The sequence below is a fragment of the Phyllobates terribilis genome, unplaced genomic scaffold (assembly GCF_046119375.1).
Source record: "Phyllobates terribilis strain yellow unplaced genomic scaffold, ASM4611937v1 Scaffold_5__5_contigs__length_657084704, whole genome shotgun sequence".
Classification (NCBI taxonomy): Eukaryota; Metazoa; Chordata; class Amphibia; order Anura; family Dendrobatidae; genus Phyllobates; species Phyllobates terribilis.
Genome location: NW_027362765.1, coordinates 599,315,773 through 599,335,147, shown reverse-complemented (window position 1 = coordinate 599,335,147; position 19,375 = coordinate 599,315,773).

The window sequence follows — 19,375 nt, the reverse complement described above, 5'->3', positions numbered from 1 at the left end:
TGTATATGAGCCCTCTGCACCCCGTGTAGCTCCTGTATATGAGGTGCCTGCTGTATATGAGCTCCCTGCACCCCGTGTAGCTCCTGTATATGAGGTGACTGCTGTATATGAGGTGTCTGCTGTACATGAGGTGTCTGCTGTATATGAGGTGACTGCTGTATATGAGGTGTCTGCTGTATATGAGCTCTCTGCACCCCGTGTAGCTCCTGTATATGAGGTGACTGCTGTATATGAGGATCCTCCAGTATATGAGGTGTCTGCTGTATATGAGGATCTTCCTGTATATGAGGTGACTGCTGTATATGAGGTGACTGCTGTATATGAGGATCCTCCTGTATATGAGGTGACTGCTGTACATGAGGATCCTCCTGTATATGAGGTGACTGCTGTATATGAGGATCCTCCTGTATATGAGGTGACTGCTGTATATGAGGATCCTCCTGTATATGAGGTGACTGCGGTATATGAGGATCCTCCTGTATATGAGGTGACTGCGGTATATGAGGATCCTCCTGTATATGAGGTGACTGCTGTATATGAGCTCTCTGCACCCCGTGTAGCTTCTGTATATGAGGTGACTGCTGTATATGAGGTGACTGCTGTATATGAGGATCCTCCTGTATATGAGGTGACTGCTGTATATGAGGTGTCTGCTGTATATGAGGTGTCTGCTGTATATGAGCTCCCTGCACCCCGTGTAGCTCCTGTATATGAGGTGACTGCTGTATATGAGGTGACTGCTGTTTATGAGGATCCTCCTGTATATGAGGTGACTGCTGTATATGAGGATCCTCCTGTATATGAGGTGACTGCTGTATATGAGGATCTTCCTGTATATGAGGTGACTGCTGTATATGAGGATCCTCCTGTATATGAGGTGACTGCTGTATATGAGAATCCTCCTGTATAGGAGGTGCCTGCTGTATATGAGCTCCCTGCACCTCGTGTAGCTCCTGTATATGAGGTGACTGCTGTATATGAGGTGACTGCTGTATATGAGGTGTCTGCTGTATATGAGCTCTCTGCACCCCGTGTAGCTCCTGTATATGAGGTGACTGCTGTATATGAGGTGACTGCTGTATATGAGGATCCTCCTGTATATGAGGTGACTGCTGTATATGAGGTGTCAGCTGTATATGAGGTGTCTGCTGTATATCAGCTCCCTGCACCCCGTGTAGCTCCTGTATATGAGGTGACTGCTGTATATGAGGTGACTGCTGTATATGAGGATCCTCCTGTATATGAGGTGACTGCTGTATATGAGGATCCTCCTGTATATGAGGTGACTGCTGTATATGAGGATCTTCCTGTATAGGAGGTGCCTGCTGTATATGAGGATCCTCCTGTATATGAGGTGACTGCTGTATATGAGGATCCTCCTGTATATGAGGTGACTGCTGTATATGAGGATCCTCCTGTATATGAGGTGACTGCTGTATATGAGGATCTTCCTGTATATGAGGTGACTGCTGTATATGAGGATCCTCCTGTATAGGAGGTGCCTGCTGTATATGAGCTCCCTGCACCCCGTGTAGCTCCTGTATATGAGGTGACTGCTGTATATGAGGTGTCTGCTGTATATGAGGTGTCTGCTGTATATGAGGTGACTGCTGTATATGAGGTGTCTGCTGTATATGAGCTCTCTGCACCCCGTGTAGCTCCTGTATATGAGGTGACTGCTGTATATGAGGTGACTGCTGTATATGAGGTGACTGCTGTATATGAGGTGTCTGCTGTATATGAGGATCCTCCTGTATATGAGGTGCCTGCGGTATATGAGGATCCTCCTGTATATGAGGTGACTGCTGTATATGAGGTGCCTCCTGTATATGAGCCCTCTGCACCCCGTGTAGCTCCTGTATATGAGTTGCCTCCTGTATATGAGGATCCTCCTGTATATGAGCCCTCTGCACCCCGTGTAGCTCCTGTATATGAGGTGACTGCTGTATATGAGGTGACTGCTGTATATGAGGTGACTTCTGTATATGAGGATCCTCCTGTATATGAGGTGACATCTGTATATGAGGTGCCTGCTGTATATGAGGTGTCTGCTGTATATGAGGATCCTCCTGTATATGAGGTGACTGCTGTATATGAGGATCCTCGTGTATATGAGGTGACTGCTGTATATGAGGATCTTCCTGTATATGAGGTGACTGCTGTATATGAGGATCCTCCTGTATATGAGGTGACTGCTGTATATGAGGATCCTCCTGTATATGAGGTGACTGCTGTATATGAGGATCCTCCTGTATATGAGGTGACTGCTGTATATGAGGTGTCTGCTGTATATGAGGATCCTCCTGTATATGAGGTGACTGCTGTATATGAGGATCCTCCTGTATATGAGGTGACTGCTGTATATGAGGATCCTCCTGTATATGAGGTGACTGCTGTATATGAGGATCTTCCTGTATATGAGGTGACTGCTGTATATGAGGATCCTCCTGTATATGAGCCCTCTGCACCCCGTGTAGCTCCTGTATATGAGGTGCCTCCTGTATATGAGCTCCCTGCACCCCGTGTAGCTCCTGTATATGAGGATCCTCCTGTATATGAGGTGACTGCTGTATATGAGGATCCTCCTGTATATGAGGTGACTGTGGTATATGAGGATCCTCCTGTATATGAGGTGACTGCTGTATATGAGGATCCTCCTGTATATGATGTGACTGCTGTATATGAGGTGCCTCCTGTATATGAGCTCCCTGCACCCTGAGTAGCTCCTGTATATGAGGTGACTGCTGTATATGAGGTGACTGCTGTATATGAGGTGTCTGCTGTATATGAGCTCTCTGCACCCCGTGTAGCTCCTGTATATGAGGTGACTGCTGTATATGAGGTGACTGCTGTATATGAGGATCCTCCTGTATATGAGGTGACTGCTGTATATGAGTTGTCTGCTGTACATGAGGTGTCTGCTGTATATGAGCTCCCTGCACCCCGTGTAGCTCCTGTATATGAGGTGACTGCTGTATATGAGGTGACTGCTGTATATGAGGATCCTCCTGTATATGAGGTGACTGCTGTATATGAGGATCCTCCTGTATATGAGGTGACTGCTGTATATGAGGATCTTCCTGTATATGAGGTGACTGCTGTATATGAGGATCCTCCTGTATATGAGGTGACTGCTGTATATGAGAATCCTCCTGTATAGGAGGTGCCTGCTGTATATGAGCTCCCTGCACCTCGTGTAGCTCCTGTATATGAGGTGACTGCTGTATATGAGGTGACTGCTGTATATGAGGTGTCTGCTGTATATGAGCTCTCTGCACCCTGTGTAGCTCCTGTATATGAGGTGACTGCTGTATATGAGGTGACTGCTGTATATGAGGATCCTCCTGTATATGAGGTGACTGCTGTATATGAGGTGTCAGCTGTATATGAGGTGTCTGCTGTATATGAGCTCCCTGCACCCCGTGTAGCTCCTGTATATGAGGTGACTGCTGTATATGAGGTGACTGCTGTATATGAGGATCCTCCTGTATATGAGGTGACTGCTGTATATGAGGAACCTCCTGTATATGAGGTGACTGCTGTATATGAGGATCTTCCTGTATATGAGGTGACTGCTGTATATGAGGATCCTCCTGTATATGAGGTGACTGCTGTATATGAGAATCCTCCTGTATAGGAGGTGCCTGCTGTATATGAGCTCCCTGCACCCCGTGTAGCTCCTGTATATGAGGTGACTGCTGTATATGAGGTGTCTGCTGTATATGAGGTGTCTGCTGTATATGAGGTGACTGCTGTATATGAGGATCCTCCTGTATATAAGGTGACTGCTGTATATGAGGATCCTCCTGTATATGAGGTGACTGCTGTATATGAGGATCCTCCTGTATAGGAGGTGCCTGCTGTATATGAGGATCCTCCTGTATATGAGGTGACTGCTGTATATGAGGATCCTCCTGTATATGAGGTGACTGCTGTATATGAGGATCCTCCTGTATAAGAGGTGACTGCTGTATATGAGGATCTTCCTGTATATGAGGTGACTGCTGTATATGAGGATCCTCCTGTATAGGAGGTGCCTGCTGTATATGAGCTCCCTGCACCCCGTGTAGCTCCTGTATATGAGGTGACTGCTGTATATGAGGTGTCTGCTGTATATCAGGTGTCTGCTGTATATGAGGTGACTGCTGTATATGAGGTGTCTGCTGTATATGAGCTCTCTGCACCCCGTGTAGCTCCTGTATATGAGGTGACTGCTGTATATGAGGTGACTGCTGTATATGAGGTGACTGCTATATATGAGGTGTCTGCTGTATATGAGGATCCTCCTGTATATGAGGTGACTGCTGTATATGAGGATCCTCCTGTATATGAGGTGACTGCTGTATATGAGGATCCTCCTGTATATGAGGTGACTGCTGTATATGAGGATCTTCCTGTATATGAGGTGACTGCTGTATATGAGGATCCTCCTGTATATGAGGATCCTCCTGTATATGAGCCCTCTGCACCCCGTGTAGCTCCTGTATATGAGGTGCCTCCTGTATATGAGCTCCCTGCACCCCGTGTAGCTCCTGTATATGAGGATCCTCCTGTATATTAGGTGACTGCTGTATATGAGGATCCTCCTGTATATGAGGTGCCTACGGTATATGAGGTGACTGCTGTATGTGAGGTGCCTCCTGTATATGAGCCCTCTGCACCCCGTGTAGCTCCTGTATATGAGTTGCCTCCTGTATATGAGGATCCTCCTGTATATGAGCCCTCTGCACCCCGTGTAGCTCCTGTATATGAGGTGACTGCTGTATATGAGGTGACTGCTGTATATGAGGTGACTTCTGTATATGAGGATCCTCCTGTATATGAGGTGACTTCTGTATATGAGGTGCCTGCTGTATATGAGGTGTCTGCTGTATATGAGGATCCTCCTGTATATGAGGTGACTGCTGTATATGAGGATCCTCCTGTATATGAGGTGACTGCTGTATATGAGGATCTTCCTGTATATGAGGTGACTGCTGTATATGAGGATCCTCCTGTATATGAGGTGACTGCTGTATATGAGGATCCTCCTGTATATGAGGTGACTGCTGTATATGAGGATCCTCCTGTATATAAGGTGACTGCTGTATATGAGGTGTCTGCTGTATATGAGGATCCTCCTGTATATGAGGTGACTGCTGTATATGAGGATCCTCCTGTATATGAGGTGACTGCTGTATATGAGGATCCTCCTGTATATGAGGTGACTGCTGTATATGAGGATCTTCCTGTATATGAGGTGACTGCTGTATATGAGGATCCTCCTGTATATGAGGTGACTGCTGTATATGAGGATCTTCCTGTATATGAGGTGCCTGCGGTATATGAGGATCCTCCTGTATATGAGGTGACTGCTGTATATGAGGTGCCTCCTGTATATGAGCTCCCTGCACCCCGTGTAGCTCCTGTATATGAGGATCCTCCTGTATATGAGGTGACTGCTGTATATGAGGATCCTCCTGTATATGAGGTGCCTGCGGTATATGAGGATCCTCCTGTATATGAGGTGACTGCTGTATATGAGGTGCCTCCTGTATATGAGCCCTCTGCACCCCGTGTAGTTCCTGTATATGAGTTGCCTCCTGTATATGAGGATCCTCCTGTATATGAGCCCTCTGCACACCGTGTAGCTCCTGTATATGAGGTGACTGCTGTATATGAGGTGACTGCTGTATATGAGGTGACTTCTGTATATGAGGATCCTCCTGTATATGAGGTGACTTCTGTATATGAGGTGCCTGCTGTATATGAGGTGTCTGCTGTATATGAGGATCCTCCTGTATATGAGGTGACTGCTGTATATGAGGTGTCTGCTGTATATGAGGATCCTCCTGTATATGAGGTGACTGCTGTATATGAGGATCCTCCTGTATATGAGGTGACTTCTGTATATGAGGTGCCTCCTGTATATGAGGTGACTGCTGTATATGAGGATCCTCCTGTATATAAGGTGACTGCTGTATATGAGGTGTCTGCTGTATATGAGGATCCTCCTGTATATGAGGTGACTGCTGTATATGAGGATCCTCCTGTATATGAGGTGACTGCTGTATATGAGGATCCTCCTGTATATGAGGTGACTGCTGTATATGAGGATCTTCCTGTATATGAGGTGACTGCTGTATATGAGGATCCTCCTGTATATGAGGTGACTGCTGTATATGAGGATCTTCCTGTATATGAGGTGCCTGCGGTATATGAGGATCCTCCTGTATATGAGGTGACTGCTGTATATGAGGTGCCTCCTGTATATGAGCTCCCTGCACCCCATGTAGCTCCTGTATATGAGGATCCTCCTGTATATGAGGTGACTGCTGTATATGAGGATCCTCCTGTATATGAGGTGCCTGCGGTATATGAGGATCCTCCTGTATATGAGGTGACTGCTGTATATGAGGTGCCTCCTGTATATGAGCCCTCTGCACCCCGTGTAGTTCCTGTATATGAGTTGCCTCCTGTATATGAGGATCCTCCTGTATATGAGCCCTCTGCACACCGTGTAGCTCCTGTATATGAGGTGACTGCTGTATATGAGGTGACTGCTGTATATGAGGTGACTTCTGTATATGAGGATCCTCCTGTATATGAGGTGACTTCTGTATATGAGGTGCCTGCTGTATATGAGGTGTCTGCTGTATATGAGGATCCTCCTGTATATGAGGTGACTGCTGTATATGAGGTGCCTCCTGTATATGAGCCCTCTGCACCCCGTGTAGTTCCTGTATATGAGTTGCCTCCTGTATATGAGGATCCTCCTGTATATGAGTCTTCTGCACACCGTGTAGCTCCTGTATATGAGGTGACTGCTGTATATGAGGTGACTGCTGTATATGAGGTGACTTCTGTATATGAGGATCCTCCTGTATATGAGGTGACTTCTGTATATGAGGATCCTCCTGTATATGAGGTGACTTCTGTATATGAGGTGCCTGCTGTATATGAGGTGTCTGCTGTATATGAGGATCCTCCTGTATATGAGGTGACTGCTGTATATGAGGATCCTCCTGTATATGAGGTGACTGCTGTATATGAGGATCCTCCTGTATATGAGGTGACTGCTGTATATGAGGATCCTCCTGTATATGAGGTGACTGCTGTATATGAGGATCTTCCTGTATATGAGGTGACTGCTGTATATGAGGATCCTCCTGTATATGAGGTGACTGCTGTATATGAGGATCCTCCTGTATATGAGGTGACTGCTGTATATGAGGTGACTGCTGTATATGAGGTGACTTCTGTATATGAGGATCCTCCTGTATATGAGGTGACTTCTGTATATGAGGTGCCTGCTGTATATGAGGTGTCTGCTGTATATGAGGATCCTCCTGTATGAGGTGACTGCTGTATATGAGGATCCTCCTGTATATGAGGTGACTGCTGTATATGAGGTGCCTCCTGTATATGAGGTGTCTGCTGTATATGAGGTGCCTCCTGTATATGAGCTCTCTGCACCCCGTGTAGCTCCTGTATATGAGGTGCCTCCTGTATATGAGCTCTCTGCACCCCGTGTAGCTCCTGTATATGAGGTGCCTCCTGTATATGAGATCTCTGCACCCCGTGTAGCTCCTGTATATGAGGTGCCTCCTGTATATGAGGATCCTCCTGTATATGAGGTGACTGCGGTATATGAGGATCCTCCTGTATATGAGGTGACTGCTGTATATGAGGATCCTCCTGTATATGAGCCCTCTGCACCCCGTGTAGCTCCTGTATATGAGGTGCCTGGTGTATATGAGCCCTCTGCACCCCGTGTAGCTCCTGTATATGAGGCGCCTCCTGTATATGAGCCCTCTACACCCCGTGTAGCTCCTGTATATGAGGTGCCTCCTGTATATGAGCCCTCTGCACCCCGTGTAGCTCCTGTATATGAGTTGCCTCCTGTATATGAGGATCCTCCTGTATATGAGCCCTCTGCACCCCGTGTAGCTCCTGTATATGAGGTGAGTGCTGTATATGAGGTGACTGCTGTATATGAGGTGACTTCTGTATATGAGGATCCTCCTGTATATGAGGTGACTTCTGTATATGAGGTGCCTGCTGTATATGAGGTGTCTGCTGTATATGAGGATCCTCCTGTATATGAGGTGACTGCTGTATATGAGGATCCTCCTGTATATGAGGTGACTGCTGTATATGAGGATCTTCCTGTATATGAGGTGCCTGCGGCATATGAGGATCCTCCTGTATATGAGGTGACTGCTGTATATGAGGATCCTCCTGTATATGAGGTGACTGCTGTATATGAGGATCTTCCTGTATATGAGGTGCCTGCGGTATATGAGGATCCTCCTGTATATGAGGTGTCTGCTGTATATGAGCTCTCTGCACCCCGTGTAGCTCCTGTATATGAGGTGACTGCTGTATATGAGGATCCTCCTGTATATGAGGTGTCTGCTGTATATGAGGATCTTCCTGTATATGAGGTGACTGCTGTACATGAGGATCCTCCTGTATATGAGGTGACTGCTGTATATGAGGATCCTCCTGTATATGAGGTGACTGCTGTACATGAGGATCCTCCTGTATATGAGGTGACTGCGGTATATGAGGATCCTCCTGTATATGAGGTGACTGCGGTATATGAGGATCCTCCTGTATATGAGGTGACTGCTGTATATGAGCTCTCTGCACCCCGTGTAGCTCCTGTATATGAGGTGACTGCTGTATATGAGGTGACTGCTGTATATGAGGATCCTCCTGTATATGAGGTGACTGCTGTACATGAGGTGTCTGCTGTATATGAGGTGTCTGCTGTATATGAGCTCCCTGCACCCCGTGTAGCTCCTGTATATGAGGTGACTGCTGTATATGAGGTGACTGTTGCATATGAGGATCCTCCTGTATATGAGGTGACTGCTGTATATGAGGATCCTCCTGTATATGAGGTGACTGCTGTATATGAGGATCTTCCTGTATATGAGGTGACTGCTGTATATGAGGATCCTCCTGTATATGAGGTGACTGCTGTATATGAGAATCCTCCTGTATAGGAGGTGCCTGCTGTATATGAGCTCCCTGCACCTCGTGTAGCTCCTGTATATGAGGTGACTGCTGTATATGAGGTGACTGCTGTATATGAGGTGTCTGCTGTATATGAGCTCTCTGCACCCCGTGTAGCTCCTGTATATGAGGTGACTGCTGTATATGAGGATCCTCCTGTATATGAGGTGACTGCTGTATATGAGAATCCTCCTGTATAGGAGGTGCCTGCTGTATATGAGCTCCCTGCACCTCGTGTAGCTCCTGTATATGAGGTGTCTGCTGTATATGAGGTGTCAGCTGTATATGAGGTGTCTGCTGTATATCAGCTCCCTGCACCCCGTGTAGCTCCTGTATATGAGGTGACTGCTGTATATGAGGTGACTGCTGTATATGAGGATCCTCCTGTATATGAGGTGACTGCTGTATATGAGGATCCTCCTGTATATGAGGTGACTGCTGTATATGAGGATCTTCCTGTATATGAGGTGACTGCTGTATATGAGGATCCTCCTGTATATGAGGTGACTGCTGTATATGAGAATCCTCCTGTATAGGAGGTGCCTGCTGTATATGAGCTCCCTGCACCCCGTGTAGCTCCTGTATATGAGGTGACTGCTGTATATGAGGTGTCTGCTGTATATGAGGTGACTGCTGTATATGAGGATCCTCCTGTATATAAGGTGACTGCTGTATATGAGGATCCTCCTGTATATGAGGTGATTGCTGTATATGAGGATCCTCCTGTATAGGAGGTGCCTGATGTATATGAGGATCCTCCTGTATATGAGGTGACTGCTGTATATGAGGATCCTCCTGTATATGAGGTGACTGCTGTATATGAGGATCCTCCTGTATATGAGGTGACTGCTGTATATGAGGATCCTCCTGTATAGGAGGTGCCTGCTGTATATGAGGTGTCTGCTGTATATGAGGTGTCTGCTGTATATGAGGTGACTGCTGTATATGAGGTGTCTGCTGTATATGAGCTCTCTGCACCCCGTGTAGCTCCTGTATATGAGGTGACTGCTGTATATGAGGTGACTGCTGTATATGAGGTGACTGCTGTATATGAGGTGTCTGCTGTATATGAGGATCCTCCTGTATATGAGGTGACTGCTGTATATGAGGATCCTCCTGTATATGAGGTGACTGCTGTATATGAGGATCCTCCTGTATATGAGGTGACTGCTGTATATGAGGATCTTCCTGTATATGAGGTGACTGCTGTATATGAGAATCCTCCTGTATATGAGGATCCTCCTGTATATGAGCCCTCTGCACCCCGTGTAGCTCCTGTATATGAGGTTCCTCCTGTATATGAGCTCCCTGCACCCCGTGTAGCTCCTGTATATGAGGATCCTCCTGTATATGAGGTGACTGCTGTATATGAGGATCCTCCTGTATATGAGGTGCCTACGGTATATGAGGATCCTCCTGTATATGAGGTGACTTCTGTATATGAGGTGCCTCCTGTATATGAGCCCTCTGCACCCCGTGTAGCTCCTGTATATGAGTTGCCTCCTGTATATGAGGATCCTCCTGTATATGAGCCCTCTGCACCCCGTGTATCTCCTGTATATGAGGTGACTGCTGTATATGAGGTGACTGCTGTATATGAGGTGACTTCTGTATATGAGGATCCTCCTGTATATGAGGTGACTTCTGTATATGAGGTGCCTGCTGTATATGAGGTGTCTGCTGTATATGAGGATCCTCCTGTATATGAGGTGACTGCTGTATATGAGGATCCTCCTGTATATGAGGTGACTGCTGTATATGAGGATCCTCCTGTATAAGAGGTGACTGCTGTATATGAGGATCCTCCTGTATATGAGGTGACTGCTGTATATGAGGATCCTCCTGTATATAAGGTGACTGCTGTATATGAGGTGTCTGCTGTATATGAGGATCCTCCTGTATATGAGGTGACTGCTGTATATGAGGATCCTCCTGTATATGAGGTGACTGCTGTATATGAGGATCCTCCTGTATATGAGGTGACTGCTGTATATGAGGATCTTCCTGTATATGAGGTGACTGCTGTATATGAGGATCCTCCTGTATATGAGCCCTCTGCACCCCGTGTAGCTCCTGTATATGAGGTGCCTCCTGTATATGAGCTCCCTGCACCCCGTGTAGCTCCTGTATATGAGGATCCTCCTGTATATGAGGTGACTGCTGTATATGAGGATCCTCCTGTATATGAGGTGCCTGCGGTATATGAGGATCCTCCTGTATATGAGGTGACTGCTGTATATGAGGATCCTCCTGTATATGAGGTGACTGCTGTATATGAGGATCTTCCTGTATATGAGGTGACTGCTGTATATGAGGATCCTCCTGTATATGAGGTGACTGCTGTATATGAGGATCCTCCTGTATATGAGGTGACTGCTGTATATGAGGATCCTCCTGTATATGAGGTGACTGCTGTATATGAGGTGACTGCTGTATATGAGGTGACTTCTGTATATGAGGATCCTCCTGTATATGAGGTGACTTCTGTATATGAGGTGCCTGCTGTATATGAGGTGTCTGCTGTATATGAGGATCCTCCTGTATGAGGTGACTGCTGTATATGAGGATTCTCCTGTATATGAGGTGACTGCTGTATATGAGGTGCTTCCTGTATATGAGGTGTCTGCTGTATATGAGGTGCCTCCTGTATATGAGCTCTCTGCACCCCGTGTAGCTCCTGTATATGAGGTGCCTCCTGTATATGAGCTCTCTGCACCCCGTGTAGCTCCTGTATATGAGGTGCCTCCTGTATATGAGCTCTCTGCACCCCGTGTAGCTCCTGTATATGAGGTGCCTCCTGTATATGAGGATCCTCCTGTATATGAGGTGACTGCGGTATATGAGGATCCTCCTGTATATGAGGTGACTGCTGTATATGAGGATCCTCCTGTATATGAGCCCTCTGCACCCCGTGTAGCTCCTGTATATGAGGTGCCTGGTGTATATGAGCCCTCTGCACCCCGTGTAGCTCCTGTATATGAGGTGCCTCCTGTATATGAGCCCTCTGCACCCCGTGTAGCTCCTGTATATGAGTTGCCTCCTGTATATGAGGATCCTCCTGTATATGAGCCCTCTGCACCCCGTGTAGCTCCTGTATATGAGGTGACTGCTGTATATGAGGTGTCTGCTGTATATGAGGATCCTCCTGTATATGAGGTGACTTCTGTATATGAGGTGCCTGCTGTATATGAGGTGTCTGCTGTATATGAGGATCCTCCTGTATATGAGGTGACTGCTGTATATGAGGATCCTCCTGTATATGAGGTGTCTGCTGTATATGAGGTGACTGCTGTATATGAGGATCTTCCTGTATATGAGGTGCCTGCTGTTAGAACCTTGCTCTTAGGTTTTTTCCTTTGCTGGTCACATGACCTTGTTGGCCTATTTAATCCTGCTCCGCCCTTCTGGCTTTGCTGGACTTCATTGTATAACTACTTTCTAGCTAGCCTGTGCTCTGTATCTAACTCTGTTAGTTTGCTTGGTCTACGGACCTCTATGTTCTATCTATTTTGTTTGTTTGTCTGTCTGCTACTATTTCTGTTAGGAGGTGTCCCATTTTCCTCCCAGTCCTTAGTACTTGTAGGGATTCCTTCCCCAAATCTATAGGTCTCCGTACAGACTAGCTTAGGACTTTAGCAGGTCTGATCGCAGGATCAGGTCCCCTGTTACATCGTAGGGATAAAGCTGAGTTCTATCGTAGAGACAGATCTCCTCTCTTTCCTTAGCTCTGGTAGCAGAACATAACACCTGCGGCATATGAGGATCCTCCTGTATATGAGGTGACTGCTGTATATGAGGATCCTCCTGTATATGAGGTGACTGCTGTATATGAGGATCTTCCTGTATATGAGGTGCCTGCGGTATATGAGGATCCTCCTGTATATGAGGTGTCTGCTGTATATGAGCTCTCTGCACCCCGTGTAGCTCCTGTATATGAGGTGACTGCTGTATATGAGGATCCTCCTGTATATGAGGTGTCTGCTGTATATGAGGATCTTCCTGTATATGAGGTGACTGCTGTATATGAGGATCCTCCTGTATATGAGGTGACTGCTGTATATGAGGATCCTCCTGTATATGAGGTGACTGCTGTATATGAGGATCCTCCTGTATATGAGGTGACTGCGGTATATGAGGATCCTCCTGTATATGAGGTGACTGCGGTATATGAGGATCCTCCTGTATATGAGGTGACTGCTGTATATGAGCCCTCTGCACCCCGTGTAGCTCCTGTATATGTGGTGCCTGGTGTATATGAGCCCTCTGCACCCCGTGTAGCTCCTGTATATGAGGTGCCTCCTGTATATGAGCCCTCTGCACCCCGTGTAGCTCCTGTATATGAGTTGCCTCCTGTATATGAGGATCCTCCTGTATATGAGCCCTCTGCACCCCGTGTAGCTCCTGTATATGAGGTGACTGCTGTATATGAGGTGACTGCTGTATATGAGGTGACTTCTGTATATGAGGATCCTCCTGTATATGAGGTGCCTGCTGTATATGAGGTGTCTGCTGTATATGAGGATCCTCCTGTATATGAGGTGACTGCTGTATATGAGGATCCTCCTGTATATGAGGTGACTGCTGTATATGAGGATCTTCCTGTATATGAGGTGCCTGCGGCATATGAGGATCCTCCTGTATATGAGGTGACTGCTGTATATGAGGATCCTCCTGTATATGAGGATCTTCCTGTATATGAGGTGCCTGCGGTATATGAGGATCCTCCTGTATATGAGGTGTCTGCTGTATATGAGCTCTCTGCACCCAGTGTAGCTCCTGTATATGAGGATCTTCCTGTATATGAGGTGACTGCTGTATATGAGGATCCTCCTGTATATGTGTCTGCTGTATATGAGGATCTTCCTGTATATGAGGTGACTGCTGTATATGAGGATCCTCCTGTATATGAGGTGACTGCTGTATATGAGGATCCTCCTGTATATGAGGTGACTGCTATATATGAGCATCCTCCTGTATATGAGGTGACTGCGGTATATGAGGATCCTCCTGTATATGAGGTGACTGCGGTATATGAGGATCCTCCTGTATATGAGGTGACTGCTGTATATGAGCCCTCTGCACCCCGTGTAGCTCCTATATATGTGGTGCCTGGTGTATATGAGCCCTCTGCACCCCGTGTAGCTCCTGTATAAGAGGTGCCTCCTGTATATGAGGTGACTTCTGTATATGAGGATCCTCATGTATATGAGGAGCCTGCGGTATATGAGGATCCTCCTGTATATGAGGTGACTGCTGTATATGAGGTGCCTCCTGTATATGAGCCCTCTGCACCCCGTGCAGCTCCTGTATATGAGGTGACTGCTGTATATGAGGTGACTTCTGTATATGAGGATCCTCCTGTATATGAGGTGACTTCTGTATATGAGGTGCCTGCTGTATATGAGGTGTCTGCTGTATATGAGGATCCTCCTGTATATGAGGTGACTGCTGTATATGAGGATCCTTCTGTATATGAGGTGACTGCTGTATATGAGGATCTTCCTGTATATGAGGTGACTGCTGTATATGAGGATCCTCCTGTATATGAGGTGACTGCTGTATATGAGGATCCTCCTGTATATGAGGTGACTGCTGTATATGAGGATCCTCCTGTATATGAGGTGACTGCTGTATATGAGGTGTCTGCTGTATATGGAGGATCCTCCTGTATATGAGGTGACTGCTGTATATGAGGATCCTCCTGTATATGAGGTGACTGCTGTATATGAGGTGACTGCTGTATATGAGGATCTTCCTGTATATGAGGTGACTGCTGTATATGAGGTGCCTCCTGTATATGAGCTCCCTGCACCCCGTGTAGCTCCTGTATATGAGGATCCTCCTGTATATGAGGTGACTGCTGTATATGAGGATCCTCCTGTATATGAAGTGACTGCGGTATATGAGGATCCTCCTGTATATGAGGTGACTGCTGTATATGAGGATCCTCCTGTATATGAGGTGACTGCTGTATATGAGGTGCCTCCTGTATATGAGCTCCCTGCACCACGTGTAGCTCCTGTATATGAGGTGACTGCTGTATATGAGGTGACTGCTGTATATGAGGTGTCTGCTGTATATGAGCTCTCTGCACCCCGTGTAACTCCTGTATATGAGGTGACTGCTGTATATGAGGTGACTGCTGTATATGAGGATCCTCCTGTATATGAGGTGACTGCTGTATATGAGGTGTCTGCTGTATATGAGGTGTCTGCTGTATATGAGCTCCCTGCACCCCGTGTAGCTCCTGTATATGAGGTGACTGCTGTATATGAGGTTCCTCCTGTATATGAGGTGACTGCTGTATATGAGGATCCTCCTGTATATGAGGTGACTGCTGTATATGAGGATCTTCCTGTATATGAGGTGACTGCTGTATATGAGGATCCTCCTGTATATGAGGTGACTGCTGTATATGAGGATCCTCCTGTATAGGAGGTGCCTGCTGTATATGAGCTCCCTGCACCCCGTGTAGCTCCTGTATATGAGGTGACTGCTGTATATGAGGTGTCTGCTGTATATGAGGTGACTGCTGTATATGAGGATCCTCCTGTATATAAGGTGACTGCTGTATATGAGGATCCTCCTGTATATGAGGTGACTGCTGTATATGAGGATCCTCCTGTATAGGAGGTGCCTGCTGTATATGAGGATCCTCCTGTATATGAGGTGACTGCTGTATATGAGGATCCTCCTGTATATGAGGTGACTGCTGTATATGAGGATCCTCCTGTATATGAGGTGACTGCTGTATATGAGGATCTTCCTGTATATGAGGTGACTGCTGTATATGAGGATCCTCCTGTATAGGAGGTGCCTGCTGTATATGAGGATCCTCCTGTATATGAGGTGACTGCTGTATATGAGCTCCCTGCACCCCGTGTAGCTCCTGTATATGAGGTGACTGCTGTATATGAGGTGTCTGCTGTATATGAGGTGTCTGCTGTATATTAGGTGACTGCTGTATATGAGGTGTCTGCTGTATATGAGCTCCCTGCACCCCGTGTAGCTCCTGTATATGAGGTGACTGCTGTATATGAGGTGTCTGCTGTATATGAGGTGTCTGCTGTATATGAGGTGACTGCTGTATATGAGGTGTCTGCTGTATATGAGCTCTCTGCACCCCGTGTAGCTCCTGTATATGAGGTGGCTGCTGTATATGAGGTGACTGCTGTATATGAGGTGACTGCTGTATATGAGGTGTCTGCTGTATATGAGGTGACTGCTGTATATGAGCTCTCTGCACCCCGTGTAGCTCCTGTATATGAGGTGCCTGGTGTATATGAGCTCCCTGCACCCCGTGTAGCTCTTGTATATGAGGTGACTGCTGTATATGAGGTGTCTGCTGTATATGAGGTGTCTGCTGTATATGAGGTGACTGCTGTATATGAGGTGTCTGCTGTATATGAGCTCTCTGCACCCCGTGTAGCTCCTGTATATGAGGTGCCTGGTGTATATGAGCTCCATGCAACCCGTGTAGCTCCTGTACATGAGGTGACTGCTGTATATGAGGTGACTGCTGTATATGAGGTGACTTCTGTATATGAGGATCCTCCTGTATATGAGGTGACTGCTGTATATGAGGATCTTCCTGTATATGAGGTGACTGCTGTATATGAGGTGACTGCTGTATATGAGGTGTCTGCTGTATATGAGGTGTCTGCTGTATATGAGGTGACTGCTGTATATGAGGTGACTGCTGTATATGAGGTGCCTGGTGTATATGAGCTCCCTGCACACCGTGTAGCTCCTGTATATGAGGTGTCTGCTGTATATGAGGTGTCTGCTGTATATGAGGTGACTGCTGTATATGAGGTGTCTGCTGTATATGAGCTCTCTGCACCCCGTGTAGCTCCTGTATATGAGGTGCCTGGTGTATATGAGCTCCCTGCACCCCGTGTAGCTCCTGTATATGAGGTGACTGCTGTATATGAGGTGACTGCTGTATATGAGGTGACTTCTGTATATGAGGATCCTCCTGTATATGAGGTGACTGCTGTATATGAGGATCTTCCTGTATATGAGGTGACTGCTGTATATGAGGTGACTGCTGTATGAGGTGTCTGCTGTATATGAGGTGTCTGCTGTATATGAGGTGACTGCTGTATATGAGGTGTCTGCTGTATATGAGCTCTCTGCACCCCGTGTAGCTCCTGTATATGAGGTGACTGCTGTATATGAGGTGACTGCTGTATATGAGGTGACTGCTGTATATGAGGATCCTCCTGTATATGAGGTGTCTGCTGTATATGAGGTGACTGCTGTATATGAGGTGTCTGCTGTATATGAGCTCTCTGCACCCCGTGTAGCTCCTGTATATGAGGTGCCTGGTGTATATGAGCTCCCTGCACCCCGTGTAGCTCCTGTATATGAGGTGACTGCTGTATATGAGGTGACTGCTGTATATGAGGTGACTTCTGTATATGAGGATCCTCCTGTATATGAGGTGACTGCTGTATATGAGGATCTTCCTGTATATGAGGTGACTGCTGTATATGAGGTGTCTGCTGTATATGAGGTGTCTGCTGTATATGAGGATCCTCCTGTATATGAGGTGTCTGCTGTATATGAGGTGTCTGCTGTATATGAGGATCCTCCTGTATATGAGGTGTCTGCTGTATATGAGGTGTCTGCTGTATATGAGGATCCTCCTGTATATGAGATGTCTGCTGTATATGAGGTGACTGCTGTATATGAGGTGTCTGCTGTATATGAGGTGTCTGCTGTATATGAGGATCTTCCTGTATATGAGGTGACTGCTGTATATGAGGTGTCTGCTGTATATGAGGTGTCTGCTGTATATGAGGTGTCTGCTGTATATGAGGTGACTGCTGTATATGAGGTGTCTGCTGTATATGAGCTCTCTGCACCCCGTGTAGCTCCTGTATATGAGGTGACTGCTGTATATGAGGTGTCTGCTGTATATGAGGTGACTGCTGTATATGAGGTGTCTGCTGTATATGAGGTGACTGCTGTATATGAGGTGTCTGCTGTATATGAGGTGTCTGCTGTATATGAGGATCTTCCTGTATATGAGGTGACTGCTGTATATGAGGATCCTCCTGTATATGAGGTAGCTGCTGTATATGAGGTGACTGCTGTATATGAGGTGACTGCTGTATATGAGGTGACTGCTGTATATGAGGTGTCTGCTGTATATGAGGTGTCTGCTGTATATGAGGATCCTCCTGTATATGAGGTGTCTGCTGTATATGAGGTGTCTGCTGTATATGAGGATCCTCCTGTATATGAGGTGTCTGCTGTATATGAGGTGTCTGCTGTATATGAGGATCCTCCTGTATATGAGATGTCTGCTGTATATGAGGTGACTGCTGTATATGAGGTGTCTGCTGTATATGAGGTGTCTGCTGTATATGAGGTGTCTGCTGTATATGAGGATCCTCCTGTATATGAGGTGTCTGCTGTATATGAGGTGTCTGCTGTATATGAGGATCCTCCTGTATATGAGGTGTCTGCTGTATATGAGGTGTCTGCTGTATATGAGGATCCTCCTGTATATGAGATGTCTGCTGTATATGAGGTGACTGCTGTATATGAGGTGTCTGCTGTATATGAGGTGTCTGCTGTATATGAGCTCCCTGCACCCCGTGTAGCTCCTGTATATGAGGTGACTGCTGTATATGAGGTGTCTGCTGTATATGAGCTCTCTGCACCCCGTGTAGCTCCTGTATATGAGGTGACTGCTGTATATGAGGTGTCTGCTGTATATGAGGTGACTGCTGTATATGAGGTGTCTGCTGTATATGAGGTGACTGCTGTATATGAGGTGTCTGCTGTATATGAGGTGTCTGCTGTATATGAGGATCTTCCTGTATATGAGGTGACTGCTGTATATGAGGATCCTCCTGTATATGAGGTAGCTGCTGTATATGAGGTGACTGCTGTATATGAGGTGACTGCTGTATATGAGGTGACTGCTGTATATGAGGTGTCTGCTGTATATGAGGTGACTGCTGTATATGAGGTGTCTGCTGTATATGAGCTCCCTGCACCCCGTGTAGCTCCTGTATATGAGGTGACTGCTGTATATGAGGTGACTGCTGTATATGAGCTCCCTGCACCCCGTGTAGCTCCTGTATATGAGGTGACTGCTGTATATGAGGTGACTGCTGTATATGAGGTGACTGCTGTATATGAGCTCCCTGCACCCCGTGTAGCTCCTGTATATGAGGTGACTGCTGTATATGAGGTGTCTGCTGTATATGAGGTGTCTGCTGTATATGAGGATCCTCCTGTATATGAGATGTCTGCTGTATATGAGGTGACTGCTGTATATGAGGTGTCTGCTGTATATGAGGTGTCTGCTGTATATGAGGATCTTCCTGTATATGAGGTGACTGCTGTATATGAG